This window comes from Trichechus manatus, unplaced genomic scaffold (assembly GCF_000243295.1).
Source record: "Trichechus manatus latirostris isolate Lorelei unplaced genomic scaffold, TriManLat1.0 scaffold00242, whole genome shotgun sequence".
Lineage (NCBI taxonomy): Eukaryota > Metazoa > Chordata > Mammalia > Sirenia > Trichechidae > Trichechus > Trichechus manatus.
In genome coordinates this window covers 716,728-728,440 of record NW_004444178.1, presented here as the reverse complement: position 1 = coordinate 728,440, position 11,713 = coordinate 716,728, and positions in this window count along the sequence as shown.

Here is an 11,713-nt window from a genome sequence, read left to right as displayed (position 1 = left end):
AGAAGTTAAGGGAATATGTGAAAACCAAACCAAATGTACAAGAATTATTAAAAGGAGACCTTCGGTTTGAGAACAAACAACACCTGACCACAGCCTGAATCTAGGACGCAAGATCGTACCAGCCAAATACCAACCTAGGAAATGAACTCTCAAGGACTATCCAAAACCAAAAGAAACAGGGAACCAGAAAGTTTAATCTGAAAATGATAACAACATCAGAACAATAAAAGAGGGAATAAACGGCATAGGTATAGAACTTTCTAATGGAGGGGAAGGGAAGGCAATACCAAGTAATAATAGACTGGTTCAAACTAGGAAGATAAGGGTAAATTTCAAGGTAACCACAAAGAAAGTTAACAAACCTACTCAACAATATAAGGAAAAAAACATAAAGTCACCATAAAAACAAAATCTACAAAAACAAAAGAAATGAAAAAAATATCCACAAACAAAAGCAATTCAGCACAGGAGAGTAAGAGGAACAAAGAAAAAGTCAGCACTACAAAAAAAAGCACCACAAAATGACAGCAGTAAACTCACACTTATCAATAATCACACTGAACATAAATGGCTTAAAAGCACCCATAAAGAGAAAGAAAGTGACAGAATGGATTTAAAAAAAAAAAAAAAAAACAGGATCCATCAATATGGATCCTGAAACAAAGATGTGAATTTATTACAAGTCAAAGGATGGAAAAAAATACATCAAGCAACAGCTACCAAAAAAGAGCAGTAGTGGCAATACTAATCTCAGATAAAACAGACTTTAAAACAAAATCCACCATAAAAGACAAAGAAGGACACTATATAGTGATTAAAGGGATGATCCATCATGAAGACATAACCATAAAAACATCTGAATGACAGGGCTCCAAAATACACAAAACAAACTCTAACAGCCTTGAAAAGAGAAACTGGCAGTTCCACAATGATAGTAGGAGACTTCAACACACCACGCTCAGTAAAAGACAGAACATATAGAAAGAAACTCAACAAAGATACAGAAGATCTAAAGGCCACAATCAGCCAACTTGACATTATAAACATATATAGAACCCTCCAGCCAGCAGCTGCAAAGTACACATTCTTTTCCAATGCATATGGAACATTCTCCAGAATAGACCACATCTTAGGCCACAAAGCTACCCTCAACAAAATCCAAAACACTGAGATACTACAAAGTATCTTCTCTGATCACAACACCATCAAAGAAGAAATTAATAAGAAGAAGATCTAGGAAAAAAATCAATTACATGGAAACTGAATAACACCCTGCTTAAAAACCACTGGGTAATAAAAGAAATCAAAGATAGAATTGAAAAATTCCTAGAATCAAACAAAAATGAAAACACATCATACCAAAACCTTTGGGACACAGCAAAGGCCGTGCTCAGAGGTCAATTTATAGCATTAGATGCACATATCAAAAAAGAAGAAAAGGACAAAATTAAAACGTTAGCTACACAACTTAAACAAATAGAAAGAGAACTGCAAAAGAAGCCCTCAAGTGCCAGAAGAAAGGAAATAATAAATATCAGAGCAGAAATAAATGAAATAGAGAATAGAAAAACAATTGAAAGAATCAACAAAACTAAAAGATGTTCTTTGAAGGATCAACAAAATCGACAAACCACTGGCCAAACTGACAAAAGAAAAACAGGAGAAAAAACAAATAACCCAAATAAGAAATGAAATGGGGGACATTACAACAAACCCAACTGAAATAAAAAGGATCATAACAGCGTACTATGAAAAACTATACTCCAACAAATTTGAAAACCTAGAGGAAATGGGAAAATTTCTAGAAACACACTACCTACCCAAACTAACACAAAGTGATGTTGAAAATCTGAACAGACTCATAAAAAGAGAAGACATATAAAAGGTAATAAAAAACTTCCAACAAAAGAAATCACTGACCCAGATGGCTTCACTGGAGAATTCTACCAAACATTCAGAGAAGAGTTTACACCAGTAGTACTCAAACTATTTCAGAACATAGGAAAGGAAAGGTTACTTCTGAATTCATTATATGAAGCCAGTATAACCCTGAAACCAAAACGAGGCAAAGATATCACAAAAAAGAAAATTATAGACCCGTATCTCTCATGAATATTAATGTGAAAATTCTCAACAAAATTCTAGCCAATAGAATTCAGCATCATATAAAAAAATAATACACCACGACCAAGTGGGATTCATACCAGGTGTTCAAGGATGGTTCAACATTACAAAATCAATCAATGTAATCCACTACATAAATAAAAGAATCACATGGTCATCTCAATTGACATAGAAAAGGCATTGGACAAAGTCTAACATCCATTCCTGATAAAAATTCTGAATAAAATAGGTATTGAAGGCAAATTCCTCAAAGTAATAAAGAGCATCTATACACAACCAACAGTCAACATCATTCTTAATGGAGAGAGGCTCAAAACATTCTCCTTGAGAACAGGAACAAGACAAGGATGCCCTTTATCACCACTCCTATTTAACATTTTGCTGGAAGTCCTAGCGAGAGCAATAAGGCAAGAAAAAGAATTAAGGGCATCCAAGTTGGTAAGGAAAAAGTAAAACTGTCTCCATTTGAGGATGATATGATACTACGCATAGAAAACCCAAAAGACTCCACCAGAAGACTACTTGAACTAATTTCAGCAGAGCAGCAGGATACAAGATAAACATACAAAAATCAGTTGGATTCCTATACACCAATAAAGAGAATGATGAAAAGGAAATCAGGAAAATAATACCATTTATAATAGCCCCTAAAAAAATAAAATACTTAGGAATAAATCTAACCAGGGATGTAAAAAACCTATACAAAGAAAGCTACAAAACACTACTGCAAGAAACCAAAAGAGACCTACATAAATGGAAAAACATACCATGCTCATGGAGAGGTAGACTCAACCAACATTGTGAAAATGGCAATTCTACCCAAACCAATTTACAAATACAATGCAATTCCAATCCAAATACTAACAACATTCTTTAAAGAGATGGAAAAAATAATCATTAACTTTATATGGAAAGGGAAGAAGCCCCGGATAAGTAAAGCACTATTGAAAAAGAAGAATAAAGTAGGAGGACTTGCACTAACTGACCTCAGAACCTACTATACAGCTACAGTAGTCAAAACAGCCTGGTACTGGTACAATATCAGATACATTGACCAATGGAACAGAATTCAGAACCCAGAGAAAATTCATCTACCTATGGTCACCTGATCTTCAACAAGAGCCCAAAGTCCATCAAATGGGGAAAAGATAGTCTTTTTAACAAACCATGCAGGCAAAACTTCATGTCCATCTGCAAAAAAATGAAACAGGACCCATGCCCCACACCATATACAAAAACTAATTCAAAATGGATCAAAGACTTAAATATAAAGCCTAAAACTATAAAGATCATAGAAGAAAAAAATAGGATCAATGCTAGAGGCCCTAATACACAGCATTAACAGCATACAAACCATAACCAACAACACACAAACTTCAGAAGATAAGCTAGATAACTGGGATCTTCTAAAAATTAAACACTTATGCTCATCAAAAGACTTCACAAAAGAGCAAAAAGAGAACCTACCGACTAAAACAAAAATTTTTGGCTGTTACAAATTCGACACAGGTCTAATCTCTAAAATCTACAGGAAAATCCAACACCTCTACATCAAAAAGACAAATAATTCAATTTAAAAAATGGGGAAAGGAAATGAATACACACTTTACCAAAAAAGACACTCAAGTGGCTAACAGACACATGAGGAAATGCTCACGATCACTAGCCATTAGAGAAATGAAAATCAAAACCACAATGAGATACCATCTCACCCCGGCATTAATGGCATGAATCAAAAAAAGAGAAAATAACAAATGTTAGAGAGGCTGTGGGGAGATTGGAATTCTTATACACTGCTGGTGGGAATGCAAAATGGTACAATCATATTGGAAAACAATATGGCACTTCTTTAGAAAGTTAGAAATAGAAATACCATACGATTCAGCAATCCCACTCCTAGGAATACATCCTAGAGCAATTAAGAGCCATCACACTAATAGACATATGCACATCCATGTTCACTGCAGCACTGTTCACAATAGCAAAAAGATGGAAACAACCTAGATGCCCATCAACAGATGAATGGATAAACAACTATGGTACATACACACAATTAAGTACTATGCAGCGATAAAAAACAATGATGAATCTGCAAAGTATCTCACAACATTGATGAATCTGGAGGGCATTATGCTGAGTGAAATAAGTCAATCACAAAACAGTCAAATATTGTATAAGACCACTACTATAAAAACTCAAGAAAAGGTTTACACACAAAAAGAAACAATCTTTGATGGTTACCAAAGGAGAGGAGTTGTGGAGATGGAAAAACACTAAATAGACAATAGATAAGTGGTAACTTTGATGAAGGGTAAGACAGTACACAGTACTGGGAAGCCAGCACAACTTTACAAGGCAAAGTCATGCAAGCTCCATAGACACATCCAAACTGCCAGAGGGACTGAATTACTGGGCTGGGAGCTGTGGGGACCGTGGTCTCTGGTAAAATCTAGCTCAATTGGCATAACATACTTTATAAAGAAAATGTTCTACATTCTACTCTGGTGAGTAGCATCTGAGGTCTTAAAATCCTGTGAGCAGTAATTTAAGATTAATAAAGTCTCACCCCATCAGGAGCAAGGGAGAAAGAAGAAAACTAAAGACACAAAGGAAAGATTAGTCCAAAAGACTAATGGACCACAACTACCACAACTACCACAGCCTCCACCAGACTGAGTCCAGTACAACTAGATGGCGCCCAGCTACCACCACTGACTGCTCTGACAGGATCACAATAGAGGATCTGGGACAGAGCTGGAGAAAAATGTAGAACAAAATTCTAACTCACAAAAAAGACTTACTGGCCTGACAGAGACTGGAGAAACTCTGAGAGTATGGACCCTGAACACCCTTTTAACTCAGTAATGAAGTCACTCCTGAGGTTCGCCCTTCAGCCAAATATTCGACAGGCCCATAAAACAAAATGAGACTGTTATGGATTGAATTATGTCCCCCAAAAAATGTGTGTATCAATTTGGCTGGGCCATGATTCCCGGTATTGTGTGGTTTTCCTATACGTTGTAGATCCTGCCTCTATGATGTTAATGAGGGAGGATGGGTGGCAGTTGTGCTAGTGAGGCAGGACTCAGTCTACAAGATTGGATTGTGTCCTGAGACAGTCTCTTGAGATATAAAAGAGAGAAGTGAGCAGAGAGACAAGGTGACCTCATACCACCAAGAAAGCAGTGCCAGGAGCAGAGCCCGTCCTTTGGACCAGGGGTCCCTTCCCAGAGAAGCTCCTAGTCTGGGGGAACACTGATGAGAAGAAGGCTGACAGAGGGAGAAAGCTTTCCCCTGAGCTAATGCCCTGGATTTGGACTTCTAGCCTACTTTACTGTGAGAAAATAAACTTCTCTTTGTTAAAGCCATCCACTTGTGGTATTTCTGTTATAGCAACACTAGATGACTAAGACAGAGACTAAAGGGGCATATTAGCCCAGGGGCAAGGACTAGAAGGCAGGAGGGGACAGGAAAGCTGGTGATTGGGAACCCAAGGTCAAGAAGGGAGAGTATTGACATGTCATGGGGTTGGTAACCAATGTCACAAAACAGTATGTGTACTAACTGTTTAATGAGAAGCTAGTTTATTCTGTAAACTTTCAACTAAAGTACAATTAAAAAAAATTGAAGATTACGGGCAAGAAAACTGTACTCTGAAACACGTGGTATCGCCATGAGTTGGAATCGACTCTAGGACAATGGGTTTGGTGTCTGAGTCACGGAGAGAAAAATCTAAGCCAGCGTTTCCTAATAAGCTCTAGCAAAGTAGAGTAGAATTTACAAGATTCTAATTTCCTGTAGGGTCACTATGAGTCAGAATCAACTGGATGGCAATGAGTTGGTTTTTTTTTTTCTTTTTCAATATCCTATCCATCACCAATAATTTTACTAACCAGGATTGTAATCAGTCCTGCTAATCAGTACTCCAGAGATAACGGTTTTGCTTATGCTGAACACAAAATATTCCCTACGCTATTCAACACTCAATATATATTTGAAGCTTTTGAATATATGCTTAACAATGAAACTTATTCCCCAAAAGATGACATTTTTTATTACTAAGAGAATTTTTCATAATTTCTAAAAATATGTATTTTAAAGTTTTTAACTCTAATGGGATAGAATACTAAGAGTAATAGTAGATTCTCCCTTTGGCTACACAGTTTCATTCTGCTTTAACTGCTATTATTTACCTCTCAGATTATGTTACCAGAAAAGAATAAAAGCCCATTATATATAAAAAACCATTTACAGTATTTATTGGTGTTGTGTGAACTGTTCTACGCATCAAAACAAATGGATAGCAGAGTTGTCCGTGATTGTTGGAATCCAGCACTCTTGAGATTGTGTCAAGAAGAAAATAAAACAGGCAAATTCCCTGTCCACCAAAAGCCCAAGTGTATCCCAGACTCAAATGAATTTCTCAGATTGTGAAACTCGCAATAATTAATCAGCATCACAGTATTCTGGTTCCAGTTAAAAATAAAACAACATCTGACTATCTTTTTCTGCAGTGATAGTGCTATTTTTTTCTGCAAGTGGGGGAAAGAATACTTGAGTAACACGAATGAAAAGATTAACAATTTTTCTCTCAAGATATAGTTCCAAAAGAGAACAATTCTGTTGCTTTTTTTCCCTAGTCACTGTCTTCCGTTTATTTTTACCAACAGTATTTTAGATACACCTCTCTTTATCAAATTTTACTTTGAAAAACCTGTTTAAATTCTGTCAGCTCCAGTCAGAAGATGGAGAATTATGGCCAAAGCATATCTTTAAAGTCAGTGTGTTGGCATAGACATTGGCCAGCTTTCCTACAAAGGTGCTTTATGAATCATGAGTTAAATAAATAGCATAATAAAAGCACACACCTCTGGAAGTATACATCTACTTCCATTTGGGGGGAGAAATATTATCTAGTCTCTGAACTCTGAAACCATGGAAATAAAGTAAAACAAGGTTTATCTTTATCCAAATCTACACATTCTTTTCTTCCCTTCTCTTTTTAGGGGAAATAATTTATTTACAACATGTTCTTCCTAGAATAGCCTGTGAAAGGCAACATCTAGTTTCCCCAATTCTCAAAAGAATGGTAAGCACATAAACATCCATTACTGCAAGCCCCTGAAATAGAAGAGCAACAACTCTGATAACAATATATATCAAACAAAGATAATGGGAAAAGCACACAAAGGTTAAAAGTAATGATGAAAGTTATTCTCAAAAGTTGTCTGAGAATATTTCTAAGTGCTTTCATTGTGAGAACAGTTGGTGGAAGTCTCCTGAATTTACTGCAGTATTAAGCATAAGCACAACTTTATTTTAAACTTCCTCTCGTGTGGTTCCCCATTCCTTCTCCAAATTCTTTCATCTCTGAAATTTTCTTAAAACTGAAATTGGAGCTATGAAGAATTTAAGAAAACATGTTGAATCACAGAAGAGGTAGTGTGTAACATCCATGCATAAGTTATTAGCAGAGGCGTGAATGAGGGCAATCTCACTCCTATGCAGTCCTGCTCAAGAGTAATGGCTCATAGTTTTCCCTTCTACCATGCCTTACACCTCTGGGTGTCGTGAATCTCACCCTTTATTTCTGGGGCTTTCATTTTTATGGCCATTGAAAGGGCCAGTTCCAAAGAGGGAAATTCAAGATGTTATAAAAGCCTCAGGTAGGTGTCAATGGAGGGTTCTCCCTGGGCATCAAAAGGAACAAATAATGCGGCTCCTTTACACAAACTATGGGAAGCTCATATGTCATTGAAACAATGATATTCACTCAGTTTCTCTCCATATAGTACCCTCAAGGAGGACTTAAGTCTCAGGTCCCATTTATGTCTCAGCAACCTACCCTTAATTTATTTCCTATCCAACTTTCCATCCCCTAACCCCAACCCAAGGTGTATCTTTCCTAGGAGAAAACCAACCAAACCAAACCAGTTGCCATGGAGTCTATCCTAACTCATGGCAACCGCATGTGTTTCAGAGTAGAAATGCGCTCCATAGGTCTTTCTTCCAATGTGCCTCTGGATGGATTCAAACTACCAACCTTTCAGTTAGTAGCCAGCACTAAACTGTTTGCACCACCCAGGGGCTCCTTTCCTAGGGGAAGCCCCACTAAAAAAAATACATTTCCCATTTCCCAGACTGCTCTGCAGCTAGGTGGTGGCAAAACCAACTCTGGCCTATAAAATTTCAGTATACTCTGAGAATGTTTTGCTTTCCCCATCCTCCTAATTTCTTCCCTTCTTATTCCATCTACTTAGCACATAGATGTGAGGCTTAATCAGCCATCTTGTGGCCATGAAATCATCAAGCAAATGACAGCCAAAAACTGTAGATAATGGAGTAGAAAGATAGAGATTGCCTTGAATATTGATATCATAGAATTACTATGCGAGCCTAGAATGCGTTCTTTGGGACTTTTTTTTTTTTTTTAAATAAATCTGTGTTTGGTTAAGCCACCTTTATCTGGTTTCTGTTACATGCAACCAAACACAATTCCTAATTGATATACCATTTCTCCTTTATCTAGTGTCTTAGGAAATGGGATAGTTGAGTCTTTCTCTCTTCTTTTTCCAATCTATTACTATAGAATTAAAGTCTGCGCTTGCTTCTTTCAAAATCTTCCTTTTGGTTCTAAAAAGACCATTTATATTTCAATAAAACTCAGTTCTTTTAATGTTGAATCTTTGGCATTTGAAAATATTTATTGTGATGTGAATTTTAGGAGCCTATTTTGGAAGTCAAAAACTAAACAGCCATTGATTCTTTCTCTTTACATTACAGTTACAACCATCTTAATTCCCCTCAGAGCAATGTGGAAATTTCTGACAACTGGGGAAATGCTCATACACTAAGAATTATGATCAAGAAAACAGATTTTTTGAGTCAGGGCCAAGATGGTGGAGTAGTCAGACACTTATGGTGAACCCACTTACAACAAAGACCCGAAAAAACAAGTGAATTGATTATATGTGGCAATCTGGGAGCCCTGAACATCAAAGGCAGAGTTAAGGAACCAGGCTGAGTGGTAGGGGGAGGGAGAGACTGTTCAGAAGCAGCGAGGAGTTGCCAGACCTGACCCAGTGAGAGCCTGAGCGCTTCAGGCCTGATCAGCTTGGGGGTGAGCGGTAAGGCAGGCAAGCAATGGTGCTCGGGAGGTGCGTTGTCCTCACCGGGAGAGACCCAGCAGCAGAGAGTCTACACGACCACTCAGAACCAGTGAGAAGCAGCCCTGGATCGGCGAAAGATAAGTAACTGCATATGGCCTACCGCATAGATCAAAAACATCCTCCTTAGGGAAAAACCTCTCTCCCATTTACCTCCCCACTCCCTGCTCTGCACTGGGTCCCAGACCAGCTTCAGCAACTGCTGAGTCCCCTGGGCCAGAAGTCGGATCTGTCACATGTCTGGAGCCATTCTTCCTGCCTTGGAGCATGAACAAATTAACAAACAGAGGAAAAAATAAACTGCCCTCCCCTAAGCCAGGAACCCAAGGTAGGCACAGTTCCTTTGCCTAGGCACAGGCATAAGGGATCCACGGACTTTGAGTGCTGTTCCCCCTGCAGAGACTTGTGTAGGACCATCTCAACAGCATAGGCCCTCATTATTGCAATATAACAGGGTATATACCAGAAGTCTAACTTCAACTGTTTCAGTTGTGAAGTGGCAGGTTCTTGACATTTGACACTGCTTTGTCCATTAAGCAAGGTCTTCACCTACCCACATCAGGGGCCTGAGGACTGGTGGCTCCACCTATGCCACCTAGCCACCTGCGATAGGGGCCCATGAATAACAGGTGCCCCCAGTCCTTACAGCCAAAAGCATTAGGTGCTCATAGTCTGACTGCAAAACTCACCCACCCACGCGTTGTAGGGAACAGGGACACGCCTTCCTCCTGGACACTCGGGGGAGGCCATCAGCTCCCTGCCTTGCTCAGAGTGTGTCCCCCTGCTGTAGCCAGATGCTTGTGCCTACACCAATCACCCATGCCTGTCTAGGACTGTAAGTGAGAGCCTACGCTACACACTTGGTGGCTATCTACCTGGGCACCTGAGCTGAATCCATACAGGAGGAGTGGGCGGACTCCTGAGCTCACATACCTAGTAACAGCTCTAACCACCTGGTGACAGGACATTAGAGCTTCAAAGGTGCTGGTAATCAAACTAGCTCATACGAGCAGCTTATTTGGGCATATCAAAACAAAACAAGAAGCTAGGACACAGTAAGCAAACATAAAACAAATAAATATAATAACTTATTGATGGCTCAGAGAAAACAGTCAATATCAAATCACTTAAACAGGCAATCCGTGATGGCTTCAGCAAGCTCTCAAAATAAAGAATCTAGAAATTTTCCGGAGGAGTAAAATTTCTTGGAATTACCAGAGGCAAAATACAAAAGATTAAAATACATAACTCTTCAAGAAATTAGGAAATAAATTGGGCAATAGAGGAACTTAAAAAAATTAGAGAAGAGCATAATAACAAATTTAACAGGCTGCAAGAATCCATAGAAAGCAATCAGAAATCCAGAAGATTAACAACAAAATTTCAGAATTAGACAACTCAATAGAAAGTCATAGGAGCAGAATTGAGGCAATAGAAGTCAGAATTAGTGAGACTAAAGATAAACCACTTGACACCAACTTATTTGAGGAAAAATCAGAGAAAAGAATTTTTAAAAAATAAAGAAACTCTAAGAATTAAGTGGGACTTTATGAAGAGGAATAACCTACAAGTGATTGGAGTACCAGAACGGGGTGGAGGGATAACAGAAAATACAGAGAGAATTGTTGAAGATGTGTTTGCAGAAAACTTCCCTGACACCATGGAGGATAAGAAGATATCTATCCAAGATACTCATCGAACCCCACATAAGGTAGATCCCAAAAGAAAGTCACCAAGACACATTATAATTAAACTTGCCAAAACCAAAGATAAAGGGAGAATTTTAAGAGAGGCTAGGGATAAACAAAAAGTCATCTACAGAGGAGAGTCAATAAGACTAAGCTCGGACTACTCACAAGAAACCATGCAGGCAAGAAGGCAGTGGGATGATATATACAAAGCCTTGAAGGAAAAGAATTGCCAGCCAAGAATTATACAGCCAGCAAAACTGTGTCTCAAATATGACGGCAAAATCAGGACATGTCCCGATAAACAGAAGTTTAGGGAATTTGCAAAAACCAAACCAAAATTACAAGAAATACAAAAGGGAGTCCTCCAGTTAGAAAATCAATAACATCAGATAACAACCCAAACTAGAACACAGGACAGAGTAACCAGATATCAACCCAGATAGGGAAGTCACAAAAAATAAAACAAAGCTGAAACACTGAAAATAGGCAAACAGAGACGTCAATACGTAAAAGATGACAACATTAAAACAGAAAAGAGGGACTAAAACATGTAGACATAGATTTTTCATATGGAAAGGAAGTAAAGACTATATAAAGAAATAAAAGACTGGTTTAAATTTAGAAAAATAGAGGTAAATACTAAGGTAACCACAAAGGAAACTAACAATCCCACACGTCAAAATAAAAAACAAGAAAAATATAAAGACTCAGCAAATACAAAGTCAACAACAA